Source organism: Diabrotica virgifera, chromosome 4, assembly GCF_917563875.1.
Source record: "Diabrotica virgifera virgifera chromosome 4, PGI_DIABVI_V3a".
NCBI classification, from domain to species: Eukaryota; Metazoa; Arthropoda; class Insecta; order Coleoptera; family Chrysomelidae; genus Diabrotica; species Diabrotica virgifera.
In genome coordinates, this window is record NC_065446.1 from 134,158,135 (window position 1) to 134,185,827 (window position 27,693).

Genomic DNA, 27,693 nt, shown 5'->3' on the forward strand with positions numbered 1-27,693 from the left:
AACCAGGTATCCTATTATGTTTACAAACAATTCGTAAAATTGATCGTCTGGGTGACGTCACGATGACAATATTTCATTTGTCAATGTCAAAGTTACCATACAACCTATGGTATAGGGACCTTTGGCTTTATTGCCTTTCTCTCTCACACGTTTGTATACACTAATATAACGGTTACATTGTAAGCAAAACAGAACACGTTTTTTTTTCTTATTTTGTTTTCCTGTTATTTAAATAATTTATTATGAAGAAGTGTAAAAAATGTTTTTTTTAATTAACGTGTCTCAGAAACGCAGGCCATTGACTCGGTTACAAAAGTCAGGTTTACAATATGTTTAAATTACAAGAATTAAGAAAATTAAGAATTTAAATTAAGGAATTACAATATCAGCAAAATGATAAAAAACAACATTTACATGGCGTAGTATAACCGAGAGTCTTTGAGAAACATTATTACATTATTAAAATTACTATTATCACTAAGAGTGGTGGTTTGGTCTTCATGTGTTAGACGGCAATGTCCAATTCTTAGTGTTCTCATGACAACTTGGTCCCTTCTACAAAGTGCTGGTATTTTTAAGACAGGTACTCTGGGTTTAATATTATGGAGTTTTGAGTTTGTTCTATTCCAGAGGTATTGCCAGACTCTCAAGCACATTTGGTTTACTGTATGTTGTAAATCTACACCAAGTTGTATACTCTCCATTGGAATGTCAGAACGGGATGCCTCTTTGGCCGCTTGATCGGCGTTTTCGTTTCCTGTAATACCCACGTGCGATGGAGTCCAAATAATGCTAACCGATACGTTCTTATCTAATAATAGGTGGCATGCATTGTGGATATTTTGAATTAGTGGGTTTTGGGAGTAAAAGTCCTTGATGGATAGTATGGAGGATAGCGAATCAGTTCAGATTGCAAGGTTTTTGCTTTTGTTGGTTGGACAACTAAGTGCTTTCATGACAGCATATAGTTCGGCTGTGAAGATGCTACAGTAATAATATGTGCTTTAGTTGTGAATTGGGAACTGACATGTATAATACACTTCCATAGTCTATTTTTGAACGACTTAAAGATCGGTAAATTCTCAGCAACATCTGTTCCCCACTGATGATGCACTAGTGATTTTAAGATATTTATTCTTTTAAGACAGGTACCTTTTAATTATTGAATATGATATCTCCAAGATAACTTTTTATCAAAGATTACACCTAAAATTTTTTGTTGATGTACTACTTGTAGTGGGGTTCCATTTAAGGTTAAATTAATTAAGTTGGGATTATGTTTTTTACTAAAATGAACTATTTTAGATTTTTTGATGAAAATTTAAATCCTGTTCCTTTTGACTAACTGTGGATATCATTTAAAGCAGTTTGAATTAAGGCGCAAGTGGATGATGTGGTTTTGCCTTGAGAGAAAATCACTAGATACAGAATGTACTTAATGGCTATTGCCAAAAATAAAAAGATTGTCATTGGAAAAATTCTCTCATATGTTGATACATTTACCCAGCATTTAAAAAGGGTATATTTAAAAACACAAATTTGGCTGCGTGGAGAGGACAGTAACATGAACCCAACCGATTGGGGATGGGAATTACAAAATAATGTATTAATTCCAGTTAGAATGACAGCCACCTGGTCCTCCAAACATTTTAAATTTAATTTTAACCCATAAGCATGGGTTAGTTTGTAATTTAGCCTGCAAAAACTGTGCAGGCTCTGATTGCACAAATATTGAATTGGACTCGAGAGAGGAAGGTAATAATGAAGAAGAAGATAATAATGATGAAGAAAATGAATTTTAAAGATAAATTACGATACATTTTGTATAATGAACTTTTTAACCATAAATATATTATAATAATAAAAATGTATGTTTATTTATAATAAAAATACATACCACCCTTTTCGATCACAATAGTTACATCGAAGAAAATAGATTACCCCAAAAACCCCCGAGTAACGAGTTTAAACTAATTATATGATAAATTACCACAATACTCCAGAGGAAGACGTTTATTACACCCGCTGCAGGCACGAGGTACTTTGCACACTCTCGCCGACCTCATATTTATTTTCAGCGACCCCAAAAACCCCCGAGTTACAAGTTTGGGCCAATTTTTTAACAAATTACTATAATACTCCAGAGGCAGACGTTTATTACACTCGCTGCAGGCACCAGGTAGTTTGCGCACTCTCGCCGACCTCATATTCGTTTTCAGCGACCCCATAAACCCCCGAGTAAGAAAATTGAGTTAACTTTTCCCACTATTTACTGGAATGCATTTTTGATATGCATTTTTATTATGCACAAATGCAATTTGAGATTTCTTATTCATTACATTAGTTCACAAAGTTTCCTGACATTCTCACGAATCCAACGCACCAATCCGCATTAAAATCTGTCTTACTACAAAAAAATCGACACTTCAATCCTTCAATGCCTCGACTACATAGAAAAACGATATACAAGATGGTAAGGTACAAAAGTCTTAGAATCACGTCACTTAGAAGCATTCTTAGAATTATACTGGTCACAGAAAATTACGAACACCGAATTATGGGAAAAAACAAAGTAAGAACCTGTTCTTGAATATACAGTGTGTCCCAAAAAGATTGGTCATAAATAATACCCCAGATTCTGGGGTCAAAAATAGGTTGAGTTAACCTAACTTACCTTAGTACAAATGTGCACATAAAAAAAGTTACAGCCCTTTGAAATTACAAAATGAAAATCAATTTTAGCCTGTTTTTATTCAATGATTTTCCATCAATTAGGTTACACTTGGAACCTTCCTAATTCGCTTAGAAAATGTTTGTAATGTGCTAAAACCGTACACCAAATTTCATTAAAATTAACTTACTAGATTTTGCATAATAATTTTGCAATCTAAACTTTTTTTAAAAAATTAAATTTTTTAAAATCTTGCACAACAAAAACTAGAACATACAAAGATTTGTCAATTTTTTTACATATAAAGAAGTACTTCACCTACCTAATGCACTTTACAGAATTGAAATCGGATTATTTAACCCTTTCACCCCCAGCTACTAATTTTTTTGAGGTCAATAATCCCAGCGATTTTAAGTTTGGACAAACGGCATAAGTTTCCATGCTTATATACCAACGACCGTACGTTGTACGTCATAGGAACGAACCTACACTGAAAAATGTATTAACTTGTACAAAAAAAGATATTTTCTATTAAAATGCATACCGTTGAGTGAAAAGTATAAAGAGACGCAACCAAATGTACTAATTTGTGCCAAACTTTTCTCACGGATAGATGGCACCTGTACAGGATTCTCTAGGATTTCCCACACTTTTTACTTATTTGGATTAGAGATTCAGTGGCGTATTGTTTTATAATAGTATGATACAATTGATTCAAAAGATGGCATAACCCAGACATCCAAAGTGAAAGTTATCCTCCAACACCAAATTGTTCTATATGGTCCATATAATTTTCAGGAAAAAGTCACACCATTTTGAGCGTCGGGTTTGGGGGGGGGGGGAGAGAGGAGGGAGAAATCGGTAAATTCGTAGTTTTTTACGTTTTTCGTCAATATTTCTATAACTATGCGGTTTAGCATGAACAACCTTCTTTACAAAAATGTTCCACATTAAATTTGAAATAAAAAAGGCTCTATGCATAATCCTTCTAAAATGAACAGTTCCACAGTTACGGAGGTAGTATGGTATAATTATTGGTCCAAAAAGAGGCCAAACCCAGACATCCAAAGTAAAATTTTTCCTCCAACACCAAATTGTTCTATAATATGGTCCACATATTGTTCAGTAAAAAGTTACACCATTTTGAGCGTCCGGTTTAGGGGGGGGGGAGATGGGGGAGATCTCGGTAAATTAGTAGTTTTTTACGTTTTCGTCAATATTTCTAAAACTACGCTTTAGCGTACACAATGTTCTATACAGAAATGTTCTACATAAATTTTAAAACAAAAAAGATCCTATGCATAATTGTTATAAAATCAACGGTTCCAGAGTTACGGAGGGTGAAAAGTGGAGGTTTTCGATACTTTTTATATTTTTTTGGCAATTGATGATGATTTTAGGTGGTGATGTTGACGTTTCTTCAAGGGCTTATCACCATCGGCCACTGAAATAACAAATTTTATTTACAAAACAAAATCGTGTTAAAGAAAATTCCTTTCATTAGTAATAATATTATAAATTGCCCAAAAAATATAAAAAGGATCGAAAACCTCCACTTTTCACCCTCCGTAACTCTGGAAACCCTGATTTTATAAAAATTTTCATAAATTAACATAAACTTTCCTCCGGATTATTAATTTAATCCTCAAGAAACTGTGTACCTGCAAAATATACATTCTTATCTGGAACTAATTCAGTGTTTACCTGTTGGAAAGTTTATTTACTTTTATTCAAATTTTGGATAAATATACCTGAAATCTAATGACACAGTATTTATCAATCATAAAATAGGTTTTCCCAAAATGTACATACTAATTCTGGTTAACTATTACTAAATATAACGGTTTTTTCTACCTGTCTAATCTTTGGACAAAATTGTTTGTTTGAAAAGGGGTCGACCCACGATATACTAAACCGTGACTGAACTAAATAATTGAAGACAGATACTAATTTTCAATATTTATTTACACTGGAACCCCGATAAGTCGGCCTCCGATAACCCGGAAGTCCGGCTAAGGCCGATGCCACATTATGCGTTTTGACCGGATGCGGTGAAAACGCATCCGTTTCCAACGCAACCGGACCGACCTGTCACACTATGCGTTTACTCTGGTGCAGTTTGTAAGCGCGTACCGATGACTCAAAACGCATCCGTTTCCAACGCAACCGGACCGACCTGTCACACTATGCGTTTACTCTGGTGCAGTTTGTAAGCGCGTACCGATGACTCAAAACGCATCCGTTTCCAACGCAACCGGACCGATCTGTCACACTATGCGTTTTCACCGGATGCGGCAAAAACGCATCCGGTCAAAACGCATAGTGTGACAGATTGCTCCGGTTGCGTTGGAAACGGATGCGTTTTAAGTCATCGGTACGCGCTTACAAACTGCACCAGACTAAACACATAGTGTGACAGGTCGGTCCGGTTGCGTTGGAAACAAATGCGTTTTCACCGCATCCGGTCAAAACGCATAATGTGGCATCGGCCTAACCTGGATCGATTTTCATCAGATAAAATAAAAATGTTTTCACTTTGACTGAGTTTTTTTACCAAGAAATAAACAATAATGTATACAACTGTACGTAATTTAGATGTACTGGCATAAGTATTTCATTTTTTTGGCAATTATAATTAAGTTTATCTGTAAGAGTACCGTATTTTATTAATTTTTACCATATTCTCCGACTAACCCGGATTTTCAATAACCCGGATCGGCCGCGGTCCCGATTAATCAGACTTATCGAGGTTCCACAGTATATATTTATTTATTTTGAAACGTTTTTTTCAGTGTAAGCAAAAAATCCAAATAAAAACAGTTCAAACGTAATAAAATAAATTTGACGTACGTCGTACGTCCTGAAGTATAGTAAGTGGACGTACGTCGTACGTCCAATGGTGCTGAAAGGGTTAAGCAGCCTCAGCAATGTTTTAAATTTATAAACAATTTTTTGGCTTATAAACAAATTAGTGCTTTGGTCAGGAGGGGGTGCTACGGGCTCTTTTATTTAGATGGACTTACCCAAGTTTTTTTATGTATTTTGACCCGTAGAACACGAATTTTTTGGGTAACAGTTGATTCGGATGTCGATAAGATTGTTATAAACAAAGAACTTGAGGAATTACATAACATCGATTTTTCGTAAAATAAATTTTTTTTGTATTTTTTGGGTGATTCTAAGCAAAAAATGTTCTTACAAGTTTTTTCGTAGGATGCATAGTTTTCGAGATAAACGCGGTGGAACTTTCAAAAACTCGAGAAATTGCAATATTTGAACGCGAATAACATTTGATTAAAAAATAAAATAGCAATTCTGCTGACAGCATTTGAAAGTTTAAGTCAAATTTTACAGGTTTTAATTATTTGCATTGCTAAAAATTAATTTTTTTATTATTAAACAAAGCTATTTTTTTATAAGCCAAAAAATTGTTTATAAATTTAAAACATTGCTGGGGCCCCTTAAATAATCCGATTTTAATTCTGTAAAGTGTATTAGATAGGTAGAGCACCTCTTTATATGTAAAAACATTAGCCAACTTCTAAATGGTCTACTTTTTGTTCAGAAAGATTTTAAAAAATTTTAACTTTTTTAAGAACATTTAGATTGCAAATTTATTATGCAAAATTTATTAGGTCGATTTTAATGAAATTTGGTACACGATTTAAGTATGTTACAAAGAATTTCCTAAGCGTATTACTAAGGTTCGAAGTGCCACCAAAGTGGTTAAAAAATATTGAATAACAACAGACTTATTTTGCCCCCTTATTTTGTATTTATTGCTATATTGCAGAAAAGGTAATGCCTTAAGACATTTTTGACCAGTCGTATATCATACAAAATTCAATTCTTCTTCTTTAGGTACCGTGCCCAAATTTTTAGGCGTGGGTAGCTTCCATAACAATTTGCCGATATCGTTCTCGATCTTGTGCGGCATGTAATAATTGATCTGCTGATAAGCCAGTCCATTGACGAAGGTTTCGGAGCCATGAATATTTCTTTCGACCAATTCCTCTTTTTCCGTCGATCTTTCCATTGAGTATTAACTGCAGCATCCTGTATCTGCTATGAATTCAATTATCTTTATTTTATTTCTCTACGACTTTGTTCCAAAACGAATCGTTTTAAAGTTATAAGCAAAGAAAGCAGAAAAAAACGATGTTTTTCGAAATTTTTAACCATTTTAATTTTTTTATTAATGTTCCGGGCATATTTGAGAAGGAGCATAAGTCAATTATTATTACTGAAGGTGTCACCTAACTTTATCTGCAAAAATCCGAATGCCACCTCTCACATCCAAAAATAGACGTTTTTTCGCAGATCCTTACTGGTCTATAAGTACGATTGTAGAGACCTGTTAATCTGAAAATTCCACACCTGTAATTTTGAACCAATCAAAATACGTTATTTTGACAGATCACCATGGCAACGGAGGTATTTTATCGGAAATTTTTTGCTCGTGGGGTACCCAACAGCGAATTATAGTGGAAATTTTTTGACGTTTACAATAACAGAACATTTTTGACAGACTGGTTTTTATTTGTTTACATAATTTAGTTTTGATTCATTTTCTATCACTTGTAGTTACTCAAAACTTATGTAAAATTGAAGAATATACTATTTTCTATCTTGAAATGGTATTCCCATGCAACTACAATGAGTAGAAATTACGAATTTGAAAGCATAAATAATTGCTGACAAAGCTATGGCGCGCTATTAATCTGTTCATGCAGCTTTGGATTTTCAAATGCAAATTTGGTGTGGAATTTTCTTACCGAATACCACGCGAAGTCAAATTAATATCCGGAAATTTTTTTTTGATCATGAATATTTTTAGAAAATTTCCCTCGTCTGCGACTCGGGAAATTTTCAAAATATTCATGATCTCAAAAAAATTTCCGGAAATAATTTGACCTCTAGTGGTATTACTAGTGAAAATTTTTTGCTCAATTAGAAATCCAATGAAATCAATTAATTTGTGGTCATCTGATTGAATACAACCAATAAAACCAACATTATACTGAAAACAGATCCCATGGGCTGTTTTCACTCAATCATGTAGCTATGGATACCTACATTTCGTTTCATTTCGATTTTGACATTTCAAATATTCAATATTTCAAAATGTCACGATTTGGTTGTAATACTGATGAGAATATTAATGAAATTATCGAATCAAATATACCACAGAATACTGTTTACAGTAAAAAATTTGTATGGAAAGTGTTTATGGACTTTTGCAATGATAGAAAATATGAATTAGATGGAAATCGGACGGTGGAAGAATTGTTAATTGCACATTTAAATAAATTGTTTCTGCTCTGTATTTTTTTTTTTCATAACCAGCAAAAAATTTTTTATCCGAATAACCCTCGAACATTGATAAATGCTCAAAAATTTTTTAACAACTTTCTCAAGCTTGTTGCTTACAGGCAACAGACCTCCGCCTACGGCGTCGGTCTGTTTCCAAGCAACAAGCTTTCGAAATCTGTTATAAAATTTTTTCGAACAATTATCAATGTCCTTGGGTTATTACTACTGAAAATTTATTTATAATTTACATTTTTATGGTAGGGGAGCCCAAGCGGGGAGTTTGCAGTTACTGCGCGTCATATTATCATATGACGAGAATCCTGGTACCCTGCAGATGTACCTCTACCATATATTGGCTCTTACCACAGGGGAGTTCGTTAAGGGGGGACCGAAAAAAAAATCTATTCTTAAAAATTATCGAAATTGTCAGATTAAGATAAGGTAAGTTATGTACATGCAAAAGAGTGTATATTTCAAAAATCTGACGATTTGAGCGGGGCGTAAGGAAATGGGAGAGTCACAAATTTTCACAAGAAAAAAGCGAATATTTCGCGAAATGAATGACAGATCGATAAACTAAAAAATATGTGATTAATATTTTTAAAAAATCTATCGAATGATACCAAACATGGCTTCCAACGGAGAGGGGTGGGGGGTAAATTTAATATTTTAAATACGAATCCCGCGATATTTCGCGAAATGAACATCAGATCGAAAAACTGTAAAATACACTTATTCAATATTTTTGAAAAATCTATCGAATGGCGCCAAACACGACCTCCCACGGAGGTAGGGTAGGGGGTTACTTTAAAATCTTAAATAAGAGCCCTCATTTTTCATTGCAGATTTGGATTCCTTACGTAAAAATAAGTAACTTTTATTCGAAACACTTTTTCGAATTATGGATAGATGGCGTTATAATCGGAAAAAACGATTGTTGGAAATGGAAAATTAAATTAAAAATGGCAAGCGCCCACGAAAATGGAAAATTTTACTTAACTTTTTTTGGTTTTAGGACCTACTCTTCACAACCCAATAGGTCCCCATAACGCTCGAGTGACTGCACATTTAGCATACTTTGCTCCCCTACCATTAGGTATATTTTGAAAAAGAAGCTACATCTCGATAAAAGGTGACTTATGAAAAAAGACTAAGAGGCAAAAGTTGTAAAAACACTGTGCTTACTTAATGGTACCACAATAATATTTTAATTGGAACGTACACTAAAATTTGGGGGGTTTAAAGGAACAAAACCCCCATAAAGTTTGTACATAAATATATTGAAAAAGAAGCCGCATCTCAAAAAAACTCGCTTATCGAAAAAATACGAAGAGGCAAAAAAGTTTTAAAATGTTGTGTTTAACTAATTATACCACAATAATGAATTAATTGGAACGTACACAAAAGTTTGGGGGGGGGGGGGGTGGGAAAAGATTATGAAACATTCTAAGCTTTTTTATAAAGATTTAATGACTTACCTAAGCTTGTTCTAGAAGTTTCGCATACTTCGTACTGAAACAAAAAATAAAATTTTAATTAGGAATATACTTACTAAAACTAATGTGATTTTTACCACGGGCTTTTATATTTTGCGGTTACAAAACAGTTTTTTGAGATAATGAATCATTGTTTAAACATTTTTAATATTTTAGAGTTTTTTTTGAAAATAGAGTAACAAAGAGTAACAAAATGATTTTGGTCTGTATCATTCGAAGTGTATTTTTAGTGTTTAATTCGAGCAAGGAAGCCTTTTAAATGCAGTTTAATGCTGCCTTTTAAATATTTAAAATTAATCTAATAACATCAACCCGAGCAGAGGTAAAGACAGCAATTAAGGAAATTAAAACATAGAAAATTACCAGGAGAGGGCAGAATATCGAATGAACTCCTAACGTACGGGAGACAAGACCTGACCAAACAACTATTAATACTAATCCAAAGAACAATAGAAAAAAAAAACAGAATACCACTAGAATGTAGATCAAGCATACTATTACCTCTCTTCAAAAAGGAGAAAGATCAGACTAGGAGAATTACAGAGGAATTAATTTATTAAACACAACACTAAAATTAACAACCAAAGTGATATCAAACAAACTGAACAAAATTATAACATTAGCAGAAGAACAACAAGGTTTTAGGTCAGGAAGATCATGCATTCGACGCTATATTTATAATGAGGCAGGTCCAAGAGAAATAGTTAAAATAAAACAAACTGGCATACTTATGTTTCGCGGACCTTAAGAAGGCATTTGACAAGGTCGAATTACAGGACGTTATCCATTTATTGTACGCAAGAGTACAGTAGTACCTAGTACCCCTAGGAATAATTAAAACGATCGAAAATATCTACCAGAACAACACAATAAAAAAAAAGTAAAAGCAGAAGAAGAACTGTCCAGAAGTCTGTGAAAAGATATTCGACTCCATAGAACTTTGGTCAATAGAGAGAGCTATGAACAACTGCAGGATAGATTCTCGGTAGAGAATGCTCATACATAATATTTATAAGAAAGCTAGAATGAAAATACAAATAGGTGAAAAAACCAAAGCTATACCAATCAACAGAGAAGTTCACCAGGGAGACGTTATTTCACCAAAGCTATTCACACTGGTACTTGAAGACGTGTTCAAAGACATTAACTGGGTAGATAAAGGAATAAATATTAATGGAAGAAAACTGAGTCATTTGAGATATGCTGACGACATTGTAATATTCGCTACAAGTTTAGAAGAATTACAGACCAAAAATGACGCAACTATTGCAAGCTTCGGAAAAAATAGGTCTTAAGATGAACTTGGAAGAAACAAAAATAATGACGGAACATTAGAAAAATAACTTTAAATGACATACATTTAGAAACAGTAAGCGAATACATCTACCTGGGACAGATAATGAAAGTTAACAAAAAAAAATCAAACTGCCGAAATTACCAGAAGAATAAGGCTAGCGTGGGCAGGATGTGGAAAACTGAGTTAGATCTTGAAAAACACTAAAACAGAACAATATTCTAGAACCAGAGTTTACGATCAGTGTATCCTCCCTATACTTACGTATGGTTCACAGACGTAGATACTCACCAGGCAAGTATAAATAAAATAGTAAAGGCACAAAGAGCCATGCAAAGATCAATGCTCGGGGTGAGGCTTATAGACAAAAAAACATTGATTAGAAGCAAAACCAAAGTAAAAGACGCAGAAGAACATGCTGCCAAATTAAAATGGAGCTTCGCAGGACACAATGCCCGACTGAAGGATAAAATATGACATCACGAAATACAACAATGAAGACCGTGCTTAGGAAAAAGAAGCAGAGGAAAGGCACAAATGAGGTGGGTTGATGACATAAAGAAAATTGGAGGACACAACCGGAAACAAGTGGCGCAAAATAGAAAACACTGGATTAAACTGGAGGAGACCTTTGTCTAAAGTTGGATTACTGAAGGCTGAAGAAAAAGAAGAAGATGAAGAACTAACTAACCAAATTGAAGTTGGTAATGGGATAAGACAGGGACACTCCCTAATTCCCTCTATTGTTTAACCTGATCATGGATGAGAAAATAAAAAATTAGGAACAAAAAAAGGATACCAGATAGAAGAAAAAAAAATCTGCTATGCAAACGCTATACGAATCTCTCAAAGTGAAGATGATTTACAACGTATGCTGCACCAATTTAATAATTATAACCGCTAGAAAATTGAACACGTTAATATCTCAAAAAAAAAGACTAAATACATACATGGTTATAACAGCAAATATAATAAGGTGTAAATTAGAGCTGGAGAGTCAGATAATAGAACAATTCATGGAGTTTAAATATCTATGCATCACACTACCTAGTTACGGAAAGCTCGAAACAGAAGTGGAAGATCAGGTGAATAAAGCAAACTGAGCCGCAGGTTGTCTGAATGAAACAATTGGAGAAATAAAAATATCGGAAAAGAAGTAAAAGGCAGAATTTACAAAACAGTCATCAGACCAATAATGTTATCAGACCAATAATGACATACTCGGCAGAAACACTACCTGATACAGAAAGGTCAAAACTAATGCTAGAAACAGCATAGATGAAAACACCTCGAAAAATCGATCGTAAGACAATGGGATAGAGCTAGAAGTTCAGACAGTGGACAACATTAATAACTGGGTGAAAAATAGAAAGTTGAATGGAACGACCACATAAGCCGAATGACAACAAATATAGCAGTAAGGTCGGCGAGAGACGGTTCCCCAATAGGAAGACGATGAGTGAAAGGACCACGAAAACGATGGAATGACAACTTATTGGAGGCACATTGAAAAACAGAGAGAGTCATGTCTACACAAAAAGAAGAAGAAGAAGAAGAAGAAGAAGAAGAAGAAAAACAGTAACATCGACCTAGTGTTATTTTAATTACTACAAATGTTTAAACTAAACCATAGATTTTGATGTCATCTCAGTGACAGTGTGCTAGTTTAATTTACTTTGCGTAATTCACTGAGAATGATCTGAGCCAAATCGAAAACGTTCTGTTTTTTACTCCATTTGGAAGGCACATTTTTAAGAAAGTTTTAATAATAAGGTTTTATACTATCGTACAAGTGAAGTTTTTGCTTGTAGGTAAGCTTTTACTATTTTTACTGTGAGTAAGCCGCTATTAAAAATAAACTTATTTTAAACGAAAGTTACGGATTATTCCCAGTATAAATAGTAAATTATGATAGTCTACTGGCTAGTTTGTTGTAGAGACGTCTATAGATCACTAACGGGACGACTTGTAACACACGATTCGTAAAGCTGGTCGTTCGATATTCTCGCAAATAAACGTTAATCAAAATGCGGATATTTCGAAGTTTCTTCCGCAAAAAATATCTAGTTTATTAGTATATTATTCAACGAGCATGTAATGATGGCTATTACTCACGATGATGAAGTCTGTGACACGAGCCGTAGGCGAGTGTCGTAATTCATCAGAGTGCGTAATAGCCATTACATGCAAGTAGAATACTATACCTTTTCTACCCTATACCCCTAATACGTGGCTGAATAATTGGTTGCCTACTATTACCAAATTATTATTTATTGTAAAAATACAACTAGAAATAGTCAATAGGGAGTTTTTGTTGCTACGTAACGTACGCATCTCCGTATACGTAAAGCAACTAACGTGTCGTAGAGGATGAATGTTAAAATAGGTAGTTTTTGTAACTGCCTTAACGTAACGTAAAGCAAATCGTAAAGTCATTTTTAAATTCCGTTGACATTTAAAAAAATAAAACAATGTTCACAAAATATACAATTAATATACAAATGTAAAAAAAGATAAATGAATGATGAAATTGTATGGTTTTAATTGCTTCTATTTAAATATAAAAATATTATTTTTCCTTAGGTTAAAATTGTTTTATTTTTGTTTATACCTACTTTTTAGTTGTAAATTATTGTATACCTACATCAGAATTCCAGTAGGTATAATGTAAATAGTGTGGTAATATTTATTTGAAAATTTTACTGAAACTAGGTCATTTGTTTATCTAGTTATTAATTGTGGTGATCACTGTATTTCTTAAATTAATACAAGATTTGTTTGTTTTGCTTTATTAATAGACAACTTAAAAACAATAAAATTTTAAATCTATTATGAAGCTCCAATTTCCAATTACAAACACAGAATAATTTTACTCAAATAGAGTAAACCAATAACCAATATAACCTTAAAATGTTTATAAACAGGTAGTACGCTGATGAAATGTTCATTTGGTAGGTAATCGGGCAAGATCCTCGTGTGCATTCGGTGACTTTCGGCTCGATAGGGATGCGTATGAACCTAACGTACCAGCCCGTAACCTTAGGTAATACGTATCGCGATACGGGACTTCAACCATTAATGCGCAAGCGTATATGTCAAAAAGATGCGTTACGTTTACGTATTTGTGTGCACAAAAACTCCCTAATATGAGTTCTATTCGTTTCCGAAAAATTATAAGCTTAAATTTGTACCTACTGTCAATTAATCTAATAAATAGGAAATGTCTGTTGTCGGTGGACGTATTTCAATAGCTATAATGTATATTTACATTTAACTATATATGTATAATATAAAAACATAACTATACATAATATATTATAACATATTTAACACAATATAACTTGAAAAATAAACGCAATATTAGTTATAAATTCCAATTAACAAAAATAAAATGAGCTAATGTCACTGTCACTAAAATAAATGATAAACGTCAAAATTTTTAGTAAACAAGATATAAAGGTAAAAAATATACTGACATTGTTACAGTTAAAATTCCTTTAAAAAATTTTTGAAGTTAATTATTTATATAAATTACAATAATTATTGTATTAAATAAACAACTTTAAGTAATTTTATTTGAAGTTTATATACGATTAATATTAAAAGTGCCATGTGTCAGTTGAATCTAACTTCAGCCCGTGAGTAATGGGTGCTATTATCTATGAAAAATAGCGAATAATGAGCATGTTATTAAACGGTCGTAGAAAGAAGGTTTTTGCTTTAGTTTTACGGTATCACTAGTAGTGTAAAGACGCATTAACCCATTAGTTCGCAGTGTACTCATTTGGGTACGCTCCACCAAAACGGATTTTTTTGTTTGTCTGTGTTAGATAAAATATTTATAAATGACATTTGGTAGAATGAACAACAAAAAGTTTCCTTGTAAATTTCCGAGAACATAACTGTTTTTGTTTGCGTTAAACGTAACTTAAAATTTTAATTATAATTTACAACTGTGTTAGCTCATTATACACTAAGCGCCAAAATTAACGCACCACCTTAAAAATGGGACATTTTTAGTGTCTGATATTTCCTAAACCTGTTGTCCGATTTTAGTGATTTTTTAAATATTTTATATAGCTTTATTCTTCAGGAATATCGATGTAATAATATTGTTGCTAAACAGATAAGTGTCATTGTATACCGGGTGTAACAATGATAGTGTGTTTTTTCCTCAAAGTTTGGAACACCCTGTGGGATATTCTCGCATATATAAAATATTGAAATTAAAAGTCAACTGGAACCTTAGGTTATCTTAACATTTTGCTTTTTGATTCATTCGCTTATGTTGGATAACAAAAAAGTTAGGTACTTTAACAACTAGCAACGTTTTTCATCAATAGAGGGTGTTTCTAAATAAGTGCGACAAACTTTGAGGGGTAATTCTGCATGCAAAAATAATGACCGTTTACTTTATAAACATTTTTTCCGCAAATGCTTCGTTTCCTAGATACGGGATATTACAAACTGACGATTTATTTATTGCTCTAAAACCGGTTGTGATATGCAAATGAAATTTAGTGGGTTTTAAAAGGTAGTTATTACCTCTACAATAACTACCTCTTAAAACCTACCAAATTTCATTTGCACATCTCAACCGGTTTTAGAGCAATAAATAAAGCGTCAGTTTGTACGAAAAAAATTCAACATCCCGTATCTCGGAAACTAAGCATTTGCGGACATATGTTTATAAAGAAAACGGTCATTATTTTTCATGGAGAATTACCCCTTAAAGTTTCTCGCACTTATTTAGAGACATCCTGTATTGATGAAAAACGTTGCTAGTTGTTAAGGTACCTAACTTTTTTATTATCCAACATAAGCGAACGAATCGAAAAGCAAAATGTTAAGATAACCTAAGGTTCCAGCTGAGTTTTAATTTCAATATTTTATATACGCTAGAATATTCCACAGGGTGTTCCAAACTTTGAGGAAAAAACACACTATCATTTTTACACCCGGTATACAATGACAATTATCTGTTTAGCAACAATATTATTACATAGATATTCTTGAAGAATAAAGCTATAACTTATTAACAAAAAAAAAACTAAAATCGGACAATAGGTTTAGGAAATATGAGACATTAAAAATGTCCAATTTTTAAGGTGGTGCGTTAATTTTGGCGCTTAGTGTATTTTTATTACTTTTTGTGTGCAATTTATGCATTGATTTGATCAATTTGTTGAGTTTATTTTTTAAAGTAAATACATGTTACAAGTATGATTGAAGGTTTTCTGACAAATATTCAAAAGCCGTATTTTTTTGGCAGGTAAATGTTGATGTACCCAAATAAGTACACTGGAAATAAGGCGACCTTAAATTATTATTATTTTTTAGATAGCTACAATATGAATTTGCCAAATATTTGTGCGGAAACATTTTACAAATATTTGGTGTTACAAAAATATGCAACAGGGTTTGGATGACACTCATGATGATTGCAAAGATCGTTAAGATCGATAAGATTGTTATAATACCGCTGGGGGGACTATCAAAAGCGATGAAGAGGATATCGATTACGATGACATTAAATGTGACACAATGTCTTTAAATGCACCCTGAACACTATTAATATTTTCACAAGATAGTCTCGATAGTGACAGTGATTCACAGGATGATATTCCCTTACTTACTAGATTGCAACGCAAGGAAAATAGGACAAAAGTGAAGACTCTTCTAGAGGAACCATAATGTACAGCTACAATAGTTGATATTAAAGTGACTGGAGAAGATGAATATTTAGTTCGCCAAGAGCAAGTAAAATTAGAGTTGGCCTCTATTTACACGCATTATCAATGTTGCAGTGGTGAATATTTGGATGCTATATTTATTTGCAGGTAACAAAATCGGCATGCTAAATTTGATTAGAATCATCTGTGGACATGATACGCTAGCATTTGCTTAAGCTTTGAATTCCAGACATCCAACGGTCGTGCCAATTAGTATTCGTAAAAACACAGGTGGTCGTTATCCTCAGAACATTGATAAACAACTAAGATGCAGAATAGGTCACCTTCGTGCAAGCTGGATTTGCATCAAATGCAAAGACACATTATGTTTGAATAGGGAGTATGTGATAAAGTAATATTATAAATAATCTTTATTGCAATATCCGCAGTAAATAAAAATTTAAAAATGTGTTAAATTTTTAAACGTCACTATGTTCCCGTTGTACCCATATGAGTACATATTTTAAAGTCAAATTTCCTTTTATGTCAATTTCATAAAAACATATTTACAGGTTATATTGACATAAAACAAGAAAAAATATAAATATTATTTAGAACAAAAATATCATAGTTAAACTAGTATAAGTTATACCTACCAGTTAACTTAAACAAAATAATGATTTAAGTTGCAACATCAGCATTTTTATAACCATAATAAGATTTCTCCAACTTAAGACTATGATTCTCCACCGGGTTCAAATTTAAAGAGCAACTATAAAAAACATGATTGAAATTACGTATCATTAAGAAGATGATAATCGGATTTAACAAAAAAAAGTCTCTAAATGTCTTTATCTTTAGTAAGAAAGAGATCTACATAGATGTATCTATTGATGGATATCTGGCACATTTTTAAAAATGTTAAAACAAGCAAAATATTGGGTGAGAATCAAGGCACTACCGTTTAAGAATATTTTATATAGGTAAGTTGTGTATTGGTGATCAGATAATCATTATGGTGAATGCGCCTATTTTTCCTGACTAACTGAAAAAAAAAATTATATAACCTTATTACCTCTTATATTACATGCTTTACTACATAATTATACTTGGTAAAGACATACATACTCACATAAATACATAGACTTACTCTCAATTTATACAAACTAGTTAAGTGTCTCCTACTTCACATAAAGTCAGCCAACGATGGCGAAATGAAGCTAAAAATAACAGCAAGACCTTCCAAGACAAACATTCTTCCAAGCCATATATCTTTCGAGAGTAGACCTCCACTCATTCTTTTGATGTACCAGCTCGTAGAAAAACGTTTGAAATTGTAATCCTGGAAATTATACTGTCAAATCCTGGATCCTTGAGAAAAAATGAGGCCGGACGGAATATTTCAGCGAAGAGTTTAATATTTATGAGGAACATTATAACGCCGTTCGTTTGATTTGATGGGGAGTTAAAAGAGGGAAACGAATTAGCGTGTAGACGATTATCTGTTTAGATCTGTAATATATTAGCTAAGAATGACGTGAATTGCGTTAAATAAACATTAAATGGTATGTTCTCGTCAACGTTGTAGACAGTAGGTATAATAAGTTTTCTCGAATAGACGGCGTAACTTGCAACTTCAATACCTTTATCTATTAAATTCTGAGTAAAGCGGTAGTTTAAATGAATAAATACCAATATCCTTCTTAAAAGGTTCCGAAATTGCTTTCTTGTGGCATGTTTAATTTAAATACTATGTTTACGAACCCTCACCGCTAAATGTTAAGACATTTGAAAATTTATTGAAAACGTACATCTTCACAGCCTTGTTTATTGAATTAAAGAACGAGATCAACAATACAGTATGTCATTAATAATAAAATATTGAAATGGCGTAGTTTCTATAAACTTATAATTGTAGTATTGTTGGAAAAATAAACAAAAATATTGCATAATAGGCGAGCGGCAACAACCCCTAAAATGACGTTATGCCGACCACGAAAATCAACTTTTAGGTAAATGACCAATTTTGGTCATTATTTATGTTTTTGAGGTCACTAAATCCGAATATGAAGTTTATTTTCATCTAGAGTTGCTGGAATATGTTAAGATATCAATTTTTATGCAAAAATGCTAAAAATCAATTTAGATGATTTTTCAACTTTAACTTGTTACGGTTTATTTTAAACCTTCACAATTCATTTATATTTGTTAAACTGAAAGATATTTAAATACTTTAAAACCCCCTGGTTACGCTTATGGTAGTTCCTATAAAATAGTTGGTTCGTTCGCAAAAAGGTTCTGTTCTGTTGATTTGTTTAGGAATGGTTTGAGATCCTAGGAATATCCTGTCTTTCTCTCGTTCACAGGTTGTGCACAGGTTCTTGTCACGTAACTGAATCAATCAGTGGTTCCGTGCTTGATTGTTTCGTCTGAGTTTGAACTCAGACGGAATGACATTAAGAAAAGACGGATGACACCCGATCTGTCTTCGGTTGTTTTGGAACGAGGTCGGATTGCAAAGGGTGAAGTTTTGCTAATCCTTTTTCCATCGGTGAGAAAATACGGCCTAAGTTTATGAAAACTTATCGTCTGGAAGAGCTTTTGCCAGTGACGGATTTGGGGCCGTATATTTTGTAGTGCCGGTGAAAATTTTACTTAGTTACGACATAAAATCAACAACCCCTCTCGGTTGGCCATATAAAACCTCAGGTAAATATCTTTAAAGCTGTTTTTAGGCTTATAGCCTCTCGTATTTCTACTGTCTCGTATAGTCCCTACTGACAGTGTGTTTTCTCTCCTTGGTAGCCAACTTCTTGAGGACATAGCTAGTACCCGTCTAGCAACCACCATCTAGAGCTAGTAACCAGCTAGTAGCTAGCACCTTTAGTGCAACCAGAGACACCACGATTGGAACATCACCTACTAGACCAGCAAGCAAAAACAGAGACCCATAAGTCGGTACCAATAACAACGTAACATCTATTTTAAAATATACCATATTATCCTATAGCCTAAGAGCTAGAGCCGAAAAATCACCGTCATAAGTAATATGGAGTTTGGCATGTGAAATGTGTCTATTGTATATTTATAATTATGACCCCTTTCATGCTGACATCTCAGTGGATACAGGAAGTAGCAATAAGGGATGAAAGGGGAAAGTTGGTGTAGTCTTTAAAGGTTTTTACCGCCTATTTTGTTAAACCTCCATCGATTTACATGAAAATTGGTGACTAGTTGGAGCATACCCTAAGAAATAAAAATGATTTGGTGGCAACTTGCACTTTTACCCTGGGATGGATACCACCCCTTCTCGGAGTGAAAAACTATTTTATTAAAAATAACCCCACAAATCGATAGAGGGACAAATCATAAGTAAAATTTGTTATATCATGTTATTGAAGTAAATCAATACTTTTTGAGTTATTAAAGATCAAAGATTTGTCTGTTTAAGAGCACATGCGTAAAGTTACGGATCAAAAAAATAACATGTCAATTAATTGTATGTTACTAAAATATTATTTTTATATTATTTCTATATTATAAATTTAGCAAAAGTGTATTTGAATATGTCAAATATACCCATTATTGGACACCCCCAGTTTCTGGACATATTCAGTTTATATTGATAGAAAAAATTCAATCAAATATCGAAATAATATAAAAAATAATATTTTATTAACATACAATTAATTAATATGTTCTTTTTATCATCCGTAACTTCACGCATATGCTCTTAAATAGACAAATCTTTGATCTTTAATAACTCAAAAAGTATTGATTTATTTTAATAACATGATATAACAAATTTTAATTAAAATTTGTTCCTCTATCGATTTGTGGGGTTATTTTTAATAAAATTGTTTTCACCCGCGGTAAGGGGTAGTATTCACCACCAGAGTAAAAATGCAAGTTGGAACCAAATCAGTTTTATTTCTTGAGGTATGCTCTAACTAGTCACCAATTTTCATTCAAATCGATGGAGGTTTAACAAGATAGGAGGTAAAAACTTTTAATGACTGCACTAACTTTCCCCTTTCATCCCTTATTGCTACTTCCTGTATCCACTGAGGTGTCAGCCTGAAAGGGGTCATAATTGTCAATATACAAGGGACACATTTCACAGGAAGATCTCCATATTACTTATGACGATTATTTTTCGTCTCTAGCTCTTCGTCTACTATGTCCTATACTATGTCCATACCTACCACTTGGTTCAGATCTAAGTCCTTGCTGTTACCCTCATTGTACACCTGAATTTAGCGCTATACGGGGGTATTAAATCTAACAGAGTAATTACAGGGTATTATAATATATTAATTGTACTTAGTTGATCCCACGGGTAGACTTGCAAGAAGTAGGTATTTGACAATATTAATAAAGTATGGTACGGTACATTATCTGATTCTTGCTGAACGTAGGTACTTTTGATTAATCAGGGAGTATTATTGTATATTTATATTTTCTATACTGCAAGATAACAACGGTGTACTGTATGTAATATGTTAGGTCTTTTAAGCCTTATAGTCCTGTCGCCAGGGGGGGTACAACGGCCTCCTTTATTCAGATGGACTTACCCAAGTTTTTTTCATGTATTTTGACCCGTAGAATACGAATTTTTTGGGTAACAGTTGATCCGGATGTCGATAAGATTGTTATTGACTAAGAACTTGAGGAATTACATAACAGAGATTTCTCGCAAAACAAAACATTTTTTTGTATTTTTTGGGTCATTCTAAGTAAAAAATGTTCTAACAAGTTTTTCCGTAGGATGCTCAGTTTTCGAGATAAACGCGGTTGAACTTTCAAAAAATCGAAAAACTGCAATTTTTAAACCCGAATAACTTTTGATTAAAAAATAAAATAGAAATTCTGCTTAGCGCCTTTGAAAGTTCAAGTCAAATTATATCGGTTTTGATTATTTGCATTGCTAAAAATTTATTGTGTTATTGTTAGACAAAGCTACAAACACCTAGTGCGTGAGTGATGTTTTCTATGATTTCTCATTTAAAATCGAACGAGTAGGTAGAATAGGTACTAGTGCAATCGAGGCAGAGCCTATTTTACCTCAAATCAGGCCCGAGGCACTACATAATTTTCGGGCCCCTAACAAAAATTTAATAGTAATAATAATAATAACTTTTTAAATATCTATTAATTATTTAATAGAAACATAGTTGCACTAGAAATTTAAATTTTATTAACAATAAATAAAATTCATAATTAAACAATGTTTAATTGCTTAAAGTGCAAAAACTACCGTGGAATTTCTCTACTATGTACAGCATATAATATGTATGTATACAGTCCTCACGTAAGTATTTTATAAACCAGCAGCGGCTCCAACCACTAGCAGAAAATATTATTGGAGACTATTGGAGAGTATCAGATCGGCTTCAGACGGGGAAGATCGATAATGGAACATATTTACAGTCAAGCAGGTCTTGAGCAAATCATGGGAACACGACGTTCACAACGTGTTTGTAGACTTCAAACTATACTATACTTATATTGGCTAAATTGGTAATATCATACAAGCTAATTAGACACATTAAAGCTACAATGGATGAAAATCAGGCATGTCTACGGGTAGAAAACCACCGGACAGACTTTTTCAAAATCTAGCAGTGACTGAAGCAGGGAGATGGGCTGGCCTCAATACTGTTTAACGTGGCACTGGAGTATGCGCTTAGGCAAATGAAAACTGGACGAGTAAACCCTACTGACCAACAGAACCGTTCAACTGGCCGCCTATGCCAATTAAATTAATATTATGAGTAAAACATCAACAGGAGCACAGAAAACACGCACAGAGTTAAAAGCGCAAAAGAATAGGCTAGGTCTGGAAATTAACACAGAAAAAAACAAAAACAATGATACAGACAAGAAGAAATATAGTCTCACAAAGCATTCATTATACATGAAGATGACATTGAAACGGTTGGAAAATTTACATACCTGGGAGTAGAATTATTTGCCGACGAATCAGAAGATGGAGAAAAAATACGGAAGAGAATAACGCAGGAAAACAGAGCTTATTTTGCCCTCTCCCATATACTTCGGTCTAAAAGTGTCCACCGAAATACAAAAATGAGAATCTATAAAACAATAATTCGACCAATAGCATGCTATGGCATTGAAGCATGCATGAATCCTGAAAAAAAAAAATCCAAAACAAACTCGACATATTCGAAAGGAAATTACTAAGGAGAATACTAGGACCTGTGGGAAAAAACGGAATCTTCAGAATCTTCGATGCAACAACGAGCTTTATCAACTTTATAAGGAAACACTTCTGTCAGACTTCATTAGAATACAAAGATTGCAATGGGCCGGCCATGTGATAAGAATGGGAAAGGATAGGCCACCAAAAAGACCAATAAACGCTAGAATGTAGGGAGAGAGACCGGTTGGAAAGCCAAGAAAGTGCTGGGAACAGTAAGCAGCGATGCACAAGCATTTCTAATAGTCCGTGTATAGAGAAGAGCAGCCACAGATAAACAAGGGTAAAGACAAAAAATAAAGGAGGCTAAGGCTTAATTTGGGCTGTAGTAAATTAGAAGAAGCAGAAGAACAGGATGTGATTCCTGTTTGTGCACTGTTTTGAGATGTAAAATATGACAATATTGCATCTTTTGGTGTCTGATGTTCCTGTTCTTTTAATTTTTGGTTTTTTCGTTTTTCGCTGCCACTTAAATGTTTGTAACTCATGATAATAATGAAACGATTACTCAGTTAAGGATAATAAGTGTTTAAGGAATTTAATAATACGACATGATTAATGAATAGATTAGTTGAACTTTGAATTAACTTAAAAAGCACAGGACTGAAAACTAATAATATGTACAAGCAGGCAATACCTTATCCTTTACAAGAACAAGAAAACGGCATCAATCATCAAACTAAATATTAAATTTAAAAGTGCATGTTGAATAAATATTATGAATTATGACTATGACAATACGTGACGATACCTCTTGTTAATCCTACCTCTTGGTAATCCTTCGGAGTAGTGTCTAAATTTTGCTTATTATTATGCCTGCCGACAAGGCAATCTACCTACTCCTATTGCAGTTTTATGATAAGAATGGTTTATGTTGGTTTATGGTTTATGAATGTCACTATACCCCAATTTGTTATCATTTATCATTTCCTGTTCTTAATATGAAATAATTTTGAAAATTTATTTTGTTTTTTTAATAAAAATTTTCTTTCGGTGATCTTTTCGGGCCCCATTAAAATGCGGGCCCGAGGCAGGGGCCTCATGGGCCTAGTGATAAAATAGGCCCTGAATCGAGGCTATTTCTACCTAGCATGCGTTAAAACGCATAAACGCATGTAAAGGCACGGGAAACACTATGTGTTTATAGCTTTGTTAAACAATAAAAAAATAAAATTTTAGCAATGCAAATAATTAAAACCGATATAATTTGACTTAAACTTTCAAATGCGGTAAGCAGACTGGCTATTTTATTTTTTAATCAAAAGTTATTCGGGTTCAAAACTTGCAATTTTTCGATTTTTTGAAAGTTCAACCGCGGTTATCTCGAAAACTAGCCATCCTACGAAAAAAATTGTTAAAACATGTTTTGCTTAGAATGACCCAAAAAATACCAAAAAATGTTTTGTTTTGCGAAAGATCGCGGTTATGTAATTCCTCAAGTTCTTGGTCAATAACAATCTTATCGACATCCGGATCAACTGTTACCCAAAAAATTCGTATTCTACGGGTCAAAATACATGAAAAAAACTTGGGTAAGTCCATCTGAATAAAGGAGGCCGTTGTACCCCCCTTGCGACAGGACTATTAACAGTACTTTATATTTATTTTATAGTTAATAGTTTCAATAGTCATTATATATTTTCTTATATTTTGTTGCAATTCCCCTATATTTTCTGTCTTTGTTTTATGTTCAATAAATGTTTTTGTAGTTATAGGTTATTTTAATGCTCAGAAATAAGAGAGATTTACTATATTTTTTTGTATTTTATATTGTAAGTACATTAATATTCATTTTATACCTCTAGTATCAAATCTTTATGTAACAAACTCGCTACATCTTTAGTCGCTGTAAATATCTCCTTTTAAAAATTTTACTGTATCGTCTATTAAGTATTAAAATAATTCATAATATTATTAAAATAAAATACAACGAGATTTGTGCGAAATATTTAAACAAATTAAAAGAGGAGTTGTTAATTTTTAAACATTTTGTCGTCAGATTTCGCTAGTTTCACGTTTACTTAAAAAAGTTGAGTAACAAACTTTTTAGTTTATAATTTTGACCAAAACAGCATTAAAGCATAAGTCATGAAGAAGTTTTCAGGACTTTTGTTAATCCTTACTGACAACAATTCTGGACAGGATTGCCGCGATTGTAAAGGTGCCTGGCAATTAACCCCATATTAAAATATTCATTTCAAGAATTGTCTGACAATATTTTCGTTTATTTTACCACCAGCATTGCAATTCAAAGTTTATATAAACCAAGCCATTTCAATATTTTATTATTAATGATAGGCAATGATAGGCTTTAATATTTTCTTGATCCCGTTACTTAACTCAATAAGCATGATTGTGAATATGGACCTTTCATATTGATTGATACGTTGCAGATTTTTCGAAAAAAAAGTTATGAGGAAAAATAAAAATTTGTTAGATTTTTTCTAACATAGTCACTGGTCGCGGGTTAAACGAAGATCAGAAATAGTCAAATACAGAAAAGGCTCAAAATAAAACCTTTAGTAATTAGTAGACGCAATACAGAAAAATAAATAAAGAAAATAATAAAGCAAATTATCGATTACTTCATCACGTCCAGAAAAATAACGTATGTATGACATGCAGTTATGCAAAAAAATCATTTTTACAGGAATTTGGCAACCTTTTTTTATTTATTTTTTGATGTTTCGGTCCCCATTTTTAGAAACTTTTTTGTTCCTGTTTGGAAGAAGGACGGAAAGCCAAATAGACATAACCAAATCGCGAAAACATTTTTTTGTGTTCAACAGAATAATATTATTTGTATTATATAGGTAATATAATGTTTCTCACTGCGTTGGCTTTTTATATTGCATGAATACAATCAAAAAGCTGTAGGTAGACCCGTACAATATATTTATGTTATATGTAAATTTAATGAACAATTTCACGAAAACTGGATTAACTCTCGCGAAACCAATTATAACATCATAACGGACACAAATGAATAAAATGACACACACACATACATACGGCCAACGCAATGACGAGTAAGCAAAATTACATGCCACGCGCTCTATTGATTCGTTTTTAATTATAACGTTCTAAAGCAATTTCGATGACAACAATTTTAAAATTTAATTAACCAATAAATGATTTTGAATGGACAAATAAAAGCAAGAAGAGGGTTGGAACTGCAGGGGTGTATATGTTACACTTAAACTCCGAATTCGGACAATGTCCGAAATTTTTACTCACTTCGCGATGTGGACAACGTGAATAACCCACGTCGCGGAGTGAGCATTTTATTTGGACATTGGCCGGAGCGAAATACCCAGAACGCGTTGTGGGTAAACGAAAGTATTCCATTACCGAAATAAAAACTTTCACCGGAGATTGAGCAAAATCATAATATCCATAGCCCGACGTGGGTAATCTATTTTACCCACGTCGGTTAATGCTAAACAGTTAAATACGACAATTATCTCATTATTGAAAATAGAAAAAAATATATTAAACGTTTTATTCGTTTTATCTGTTAGCACAAGGAGTGCTACCGTGACATTTAGAATCGCATTTTATGTTTGATTTTACACATTTGCAAGATTTGCCCGAACAGTTCTTCTTGCTTCAACATCTGAAAATAGACAGTAGGCTAATTCGTTGCTAACAGTGAGAGTAGTAGGGGTAACATGTCTCGACTTGCACGTCTGTACCGTGAGAAACTGATTTCGGCATTTGTGCAAACTAGAAATACCCACAACCCAACGCGCGCGACGTGGTAATAGCTATTTGTATAACATGGGAGGAAAGTGCTACTTTTCCTCCCGAGAATGAAGTTTACTGCCCGACGCGTAGCGGAGGGCAATAATCATTCAAGGGAGGAAAAGGCACTTTACTCCCATGTTGTACATATGGTTTTTCCACCTTCCTCAAATAACAAGTCATTTTTTCATTCTTACTTAATTTATTTATGTAACTAACCAACAAAATTTATTAAAACTAAAACTAACAAGTAGGTACAATATAACTGTCAACTGTCAAATATAAGTCAAATTATTAATGTAAACATTGTTAAATAAAAATAAAAATTTACTGTTTTTTACCATTCTGCAAAATACAGGGTGTTTTATAAATAAACGTTAAAATGTATAGATACTTACGTAATAGAAATAGATATTGTACAGGGCGTCAATAAGTTATATTTCATGAATGAAATACCATGCCGTCACTTTTACTTTTCCTCCCTAGGGAGGAAAAATATTTTCCTCCCTAGGGAGGAAAAGTACAACTTTGCTCCCTACAATCAGGTCCGGAAAAGTATACTTTCGGTAGAGGTAGGTGGAAAAATAGATTACCTGGCTGTGCTCAATCTCCGGTGAACGTATTTATTTTGGCAATTGAGTACTTTTGTTTACCCACAACGAATTCTGGGTATTTCGCCTCGACCAATGTCCGAATAAAATGCTCACTCCGCGACGTGGGTAATTCACGTTGTTAACATCTCGAAGTGAGTAAAAATTTCTGACATTTTCCGAATTCGGAGTTTGAGCGTAACATTATACAGTATGCGGCAAAATAAACAGTACCGAAATGAATATTGTTTATGATTATTTTTATATCTAGTATACATGATAGCCTTGCAAGCATTATTCACGACTACGCACGTTCTTGATAAAACAGATGTTAAAGATGTCCTCTGGTCAGTGGCGGATCTACGGGGAGGGAAAATTAGGAAATTTCCCCCCTAACAAGATCCAAAATTAAAGAAAAAAACTGTTCAGACATAAAAATATATTACCTGAGATGAAACTGAAACCACAGAACGACAGTTTCAAGCCAATAAACATGCTAGTTAGAAAAATTAAGGGAACTTAATGCCTATAAACTATCATTTATGTCTTTTTTTAATCTGAGTTTATACCTTTTTTATATCTTTTGGTAGGTTTTTTATTGGAAGTTCCCCTCTAAGGCAAATTTACCCTTCCAAGGCAAATTTCTAAAGCCGTCACTGTCTCAGGCACGAAAAAATCTTTTTAATTCTAGTC